Raw genomic sequence first — 6749 nt, 5'->3', positions numbered from 1 at the left:
GAGGTTTTACAGTGATGTATGGTCATTGTAGAAACAAGATAAACATTATACCAGGCGAGTGAAGGAAGTACGTAACGTGGACCCGGGAGCAACAGGAGGAGCAGAGTGGTGAAGCAGCAGATGTTGATGTCAACATCAACAAGGGTCGCGTCTGCTTCGCCTCTGTAAGATGGGCCCCTTCCACCACAGAAAACGGGTGATGGGAAACTAAGAAAATATCTACTTTGACTCCTCATCGCTACACTAGATGCTATTTTCTAATAATACAGAAACAATAAATCATTTTCAGTAAGGATACAAAGAGCAGTGTGGTGAGGCAAATGATAAGAATGTTTTTTCCTGTTATCTTGTGAAGTGATTACTAAGAGGCTTTGTTCCTAGCCAAGAAACACCCAACCTCATCCTAAATTGAATCAGAGTTTGTCCATTTTTCTTTGGTTACCTTAATATTCTCCCTCACGCTTGACCTCCCCCTCCCCATCCCCTCTTGCCATCATCTCCGAGAGCTCAGTCTTGCTTGAGTAAATAGTGAAGGAATCAGGGTTACCAACAGATCATCATTCCTCTAAACTGCAAATTAGATGTCTAAAAGAATTAACATATTCCTTCGGTAACATAATGGCGTTCCTGAATCTAATTGTTACCTCTCTCTCTCTCTCTCTCTCTCTCTCTCTCTCTCTCTCTCTCTCTCTCTCTCTCTCTCTCTCTCTCTCTCTCTCTCTCTCTCTCTCTCTCTCGTTTTATTTACATAAAAGGTTATCACTTGTTTAATATTCCTGGAAGTTGCTGGCAACTGCAGTCATAAATCTTCATGAGGTGACACTGTTTGTGGTCATCCCCCCTGACGTGTGTAAGGAACGCACACACACACATTCACACACACACACACACACACACACACACACACACACACACACATACACACACACACACACACCGTATTCTGAAGACGTTCTAGAAACATTAACACACTAACAGCCATTCATAGAGGTGCATATCTAGAAGACCAAGAATCGGTAAGTGTGGCTTACTATAGCGTTGTGACAATACGATATATCGAAAGTCATTACTGAAGGAAGTATGCTGGTTGAGTCTCTTTCCTGAACATACCACGACATATCAAGAATGTTTCTAACATCACCACCACCTCGGCTTGTAAATTTATTCTCCAATTCTCCGTGAATATATACATATACTTTGTTGATGTTATCAAGAAAGTTAATGATATTCCTAGTGCTTGGTGATTAGTTACTTGCATTCCACATGAAAAGAATATCTTATCAATAACAATTGTTTGAATGGCCCTACCGTAAGGGTACGGAGGGGCGGGAGGGAAGGAGGCGAAGTGTTGAGAAATGTGGATGACACGCGACCCAGAGGAACGCGAGAGCTGCCCAGCACAGTGGCTGAAGCCCGAAGCTTAGGCCTGCTCACACTGCCTTTGTGGACTCTGCTGTCATGCTCGTGGTGAGGCACAGAGTCAAACTGTTTGTGTTGCCTTTGAAGGCACAGCTGTAATGCTTATGGTGTCTCTGTCTGTCCCACTGTGGCACAGACGGAGTGTCACAACGGCTGTGGCAGCTCCTCAGACAGGCCTTGTGTGCTGCTGTGTTAACCAGAAGGTATATAACTTGGTTTACTGTGATGTCTTCATTGGTGATAAAGTAGCATTGTTGTCAGATTCATTTTTGAAGCTGTGGACTACTCGGTGTCACATGTTGAAAATTCGTGTTAAGGTTACTAGGATGGCGATGTCCTGTCCTTTATGATCATTAGCAAGTCTTCCTGTTAACTAGAATTTCTTGCCCAAGATATAGTGTGTCAAAGGACGTGGTGTTCTAAATATAGTGATCAATGAAATTTCAGTTACCCTGACACCATCAAACCTACTTCAAGTCATTGATTTTATTATGAAATTTGAAATAAGGTTCTGACACGCAGCAGCGATGAAGCAAGAGAGGTTCAGACAACTGTAGCTTCGTAGCTGTTTCAGATAAAGCAACAGTCGAGCCGAGAGAAAAGCCCGGTCATTGTAGAGCAGATACAGGGGGCCGTCCTCCGGCTTCGGTGGGCAGTAGAACACAACATTAACTGCTCTCACAGCTCTGGTCTGCTTCCAGACAACGAGGCAAAGCGAGCAACCCAAGCCAGCAGATCCCTCACTAAGCCAACCAGGCCGTGAGTGGCTTAGTGGGATGCATGATAAACAAATTAATTCAGAAAAGGAGCGTGTCGCGCGGCGCTAACGCTGATCTGTCCAAGTCCCGCTAGTCGCCTGCCCAACTCCTGCAGCTCCAGCTATGTGGGAATTGGCTCCGGCAACTGCAAGATCTTACTGGTGGCAGGGGCTGTGCTGGTATTGTCTGGCTGGTGGCAGGGGCTGCGCTGGTGTTGTCTGGCTGTTGGTAGGGGCTGTGCTGGTGTTGTCTGGCTGGTGGCAGGGACTGTGCTGGTGTTGTCTGGCTGGTGGCAGGGGCTGTACTGGTGTTGTCTGGCTGTTGGTAGAGGCTGTGCTGGTGTTGTCTGGCTGGTGGCAGGGGCTGTGCTGGTGTTGTCTGGCTGTTGGTAGGGGCTGTGCTGGTGTTGTCTGGCTGGTGGCAGGGGCTGTGCTGGTGTTGTCTGGCTGGTGGCAGGGGCTGTGCTGGTGTTGTCTGGCTGGTGGCTAGGGAGAGCACAGATGCGAGCCACTAGGGGTCAACCTTAATGAATTTAGTTTAGAAAGGAGGTTAGATACGGACTGAATACTGGTGTTTAGATTTATCTCTTATTCTTGGAAGCTGTTGATTATTAGGATTATTAGATCTGTCTGACATCGCCAGACCATTAGATACTAAGCCTCAGGTCAGAGTTTCTTTTCGAAAGAGGCTACTATTTTCTTTCTTTTGAGAGCATTGTTGAGTTTGAGAATGGCTAACCAATATTGGGAGGTGAAAGTAACACCATAAATACGTCGCAAACTGACCAGACGAATACCTCGCTTCAAGTTTGCGGATTGTTTGAACCTCGATTGTTTAAAAAGTTTGTGTCCTCTTCTTAACTAGCTCTTTATTTTGCTGCTCTCCGTCTTACTAAGTTCCATGACGGTGCTCTCCTTTACTATAACAAATAGGCTTGAGGGGAACCTGATGGCTCTTTGCTACGTGCATTCGTTCGTATAACGGATTTCAACAGGAGGGACATGAGACACAATGAGCACATCCCTACAGGAGTGTGAGGTCTTGGGCCAGCCAGGGTTCCTGCAGCACCAGACCAGCAAACTTGGTGAGGAGTCATTCAGCATCGTTCCTCTCCTTTTCTTTTTCCCTCCCACTCAGTATACTCCTCTTCTTTCCTTTTCTCCTCACATCCTATCGCACATCTGTCCCTTTTTAGACCCATATCATCCCCACTGTCTTATTTCTCCTTCCCATTCACCCACAATGGCGTACTCTTTCTTCTTCCCCTTCCTCTCCCTTCTTCTTTCTCCCGTTCCCTCCCCTTCCATATATTTTTCATCTTCCTTTCCCTTCCTATTCTTGCATCTCATTTCATGTTCCTCCCGTTTCCTCCCTCTTTCAATAACCCATCTTCTCTATATATTTCTCTTATTCTTCTTCTCACTCCTCCATCCATTTTCTAATACATCCTTTTCCCTCTCACCACCTTCTCCTTCCCTCTTGTCTTCCCCTCCCTCTTCCACTACACTCCCTTCCTTTCCTTCCCACTGGGCCACATGCAGCAGCAGCAGCAGGACCAATTAGTACCCCGGGAAGGGTACTGTCTGAGGCTTCGCTGACTATGATATATTGTCGAGCGTCACACAGGCGACGTGAGTCAAAGAACGACCCGCATCACGACCCACGACCCTACTACACCATTCGTCAGGTCATGCGGCAGGGACTCTTCTGAAGGCCTTTCCCTACTAAAACATCGTCATATTCAGAAATAAGACTTTTCATGTCCTCGAACTGACGTACTTCTGGTCTTTATTTATGAAAAAAAAAGTATTTCTGTGCGAGGCAAGGTCCAGGAGCGGTAGTGAGCGTTGCGGAACAAGACGCAACACACCGGGAAACACACCAGGACGAGGCAAACGCTGACAGAAAATGGGACGCCACCAACCTGACACTGAAAAATGAGTGCCATGCTTTGAGGATCCCGTCTTCTTCCCTGGCCCGCCCACACTCCTGGCCGACCCCCCTCCCCCACCCCAACCCTCCCAGCAAATGCCCCCACCCTATCCCAGGCCCTCCCTATGCCCTCAACACAGCACACGCCCTCCCCTGCCCCATGGCCAGCCCCCTCCCCCCACCCCCACGAATCACCACGCGCCCTCCCCTACCTCTGGTCCATCACCCCCCACCACATGCCTCTCCCTTCCCGTCCCCCAGCTTAGCTTACACCTTCATCTGCACCTAGCCCAGAACACGCCATCCTCTGAACCTAACCCAGTACACACCTTCCTCTGAACCTAACCCAATACACACCTTCCTCTGAACCTAACCTAGTACACACCTTCCTCTGGACCTAACCCAGTACACACCTTCCTCTGAACCTAACCCAGTACATACCTTCCTCAGAACCTGGGCGAGTACAAGCCTTCCTCTGAACCCAACCTGGTCCAGGACACACCTTCCTCTGAACCTGGTCCAATGCACACCATCTTCCTGCCCCTAGCCCGGTCCGACGCCTTCTGGCCTGACACACTCTCCTAGTCCAGCACGCGCCTTCCCAGGCTCACCTACATTCTTATCCCGGCCACAACACCACCAAATTTTATCTCGTCCACAATCAGTGGCCCAGCCGTGACGCCCCACGGCACTCCCGACAGTCAGTGACTTGACGTCCCTCAGCCATCTCTGATGTCCCTCAGCCTTCCTTATAATCCTCGGTCCAGCCCTGACACCCTTGAGCACTCCCTACAGTCCTTAGGCCAAGCCTGATGTCCTTCATCCACCCCCCCCCCCACCCCCCTACAGTCCGTAGCATAACTCTGACTCTCTCAGTCATCTCTACAGTCCTTGGTCCAGCCATGACTTCACTCAGCCCTCGTCACACTTCATGGCCCAGTCATCCTCACAATCCGTGGAATAGTCTTGTCGCCCCTCGGACTTCGCCACGGTCTGCTGCCCAGTCCTGACAGCCTCAGTCCTCACCACAGTCCGTGCTCTGTCCTGAGGCACCTCAACCCTCACCACAGTCCATAGCATATTGGTGACATCCCTCAGCCCTCCCGACAGTCCTGGCCCGAGCCATGGTATCCATCAGCTCTTTCTTCCCACAGTCCGTGCTCCAGCCCCGACGTCCTTCAGCCTTCCGGACAGACAGGCAGACATACATACATACAGACACCCAGACAGATAGATAGATAGAGAGACAGACTATCTGTCTGTCTGTCTATCTTACAGTCCGTACATCAGCCTTGACGCCCCTCAGCCCTCCCCACAGCCTGTGGCTCAGCCATGACATCCCTCAGCCTCTCCCTTCTTTTCATCATCTCAAAGTTTCGTTTTGTCATTCCCTCCACATCTAGGTACCCATCAGCATCCCTAGAGGGAGGGATGCCAGCGTAATAACATATCGAACGAAAACCTGGGACTAATTCAAATTCAGAAGTGATGTTGGGACACCACGCTACGTGAACACTGGTGTCTAATAAACATGCAAATTTCCTCTCGTTGCTGAAGGTTGATGGTAACTCCCTCCCCTTGATGGTCGTCTCCTGACCACACCCTCACCACAACCTCGCCACACCATGTTCCCACCCTCATCACACCCTCACCACAACCACGCCACACCATGTTCCCACCCTCATCACACCCTCACCACAACCACGCCACACCATGTTCCCACCCTCATCACACCCTCACCACAACCACGCCACACCATGTTCCCACCCTCATCACACCCTCACCACAATCACGCCACACCATGTTCCCACTCTCATCACACCCTCACCACAACCACGCCACACCATATTCCCACCCTCATCATATCCTCACCACAACCACGCCACACCATATTCCCACCCTCATCACATCCTCACCACAACCACGCCACACTATAACCCCTCCCTCACCCCAACCACACCACACCCTGACAACACACTCTCTACACGCTAACCACACCATTACTACAACCTAACCACACTTGAATACACCCTGACTACACCCTGACCACATCCTGATCACACTCTGACCGCACCTGACCACACCCTGGATACACCCTAACCACGCCCTTACTACACCCTGACTGCACCCTGACCACACCCTGACCAATGTCACTCCACCACAGGGATAGGACTTTGTTCAGTTCTCCCCGAACGTTGTGTCTACAGTAGGTATGGTCTACACCACGTACAGTGTACACCATATGGAGTATATGGAGTATACACCATGTACAGTGTGCACCATTTTCAGTTTGCACCACGTGCAGTGTAAGTCACATGGAGCATATAGAGTCTGCACCATGTACAGTGTGCATCATGTTCAGTGTACACCATGTACAGTGTACACCACATGGAGCATATAGACTGTACACCATGTACAGTGTACACCACATAGAGCATATAGAGTGTTCACCATGTACAGTGTGCACTAAGTACAGTCTACACCAGGTAGCTAGTATCTACACCATGTACAGTCTATATCATGTGTAATTTGTACTATGTAGAGCCTACATCATGTAGACTCTACACAGTGTAGAGCTTATAGAAAAAGTCTATATAATGTAGTCTCCACCATGTAAACCACACATCATGCAGAGTCTGC

Source organism: Panulirus ornatus, chromosome 10 (genome assembly GCF_036320965.1).
Source record: "Panulirus ornatus isolate Po-2019 chromosome 10, ASM3632096v1, whole genome shotgun sequence".
Taxonomy (NCBI): domain Eukaryota; kingdom Metazoa; phylum Arthropoda; class Malacostraca; order Decapoda; family Palinuridae; genus Panulirus; species Panulirus ornatus.
Note: the sequence above shows the minus strand (reverse complement) of the source record.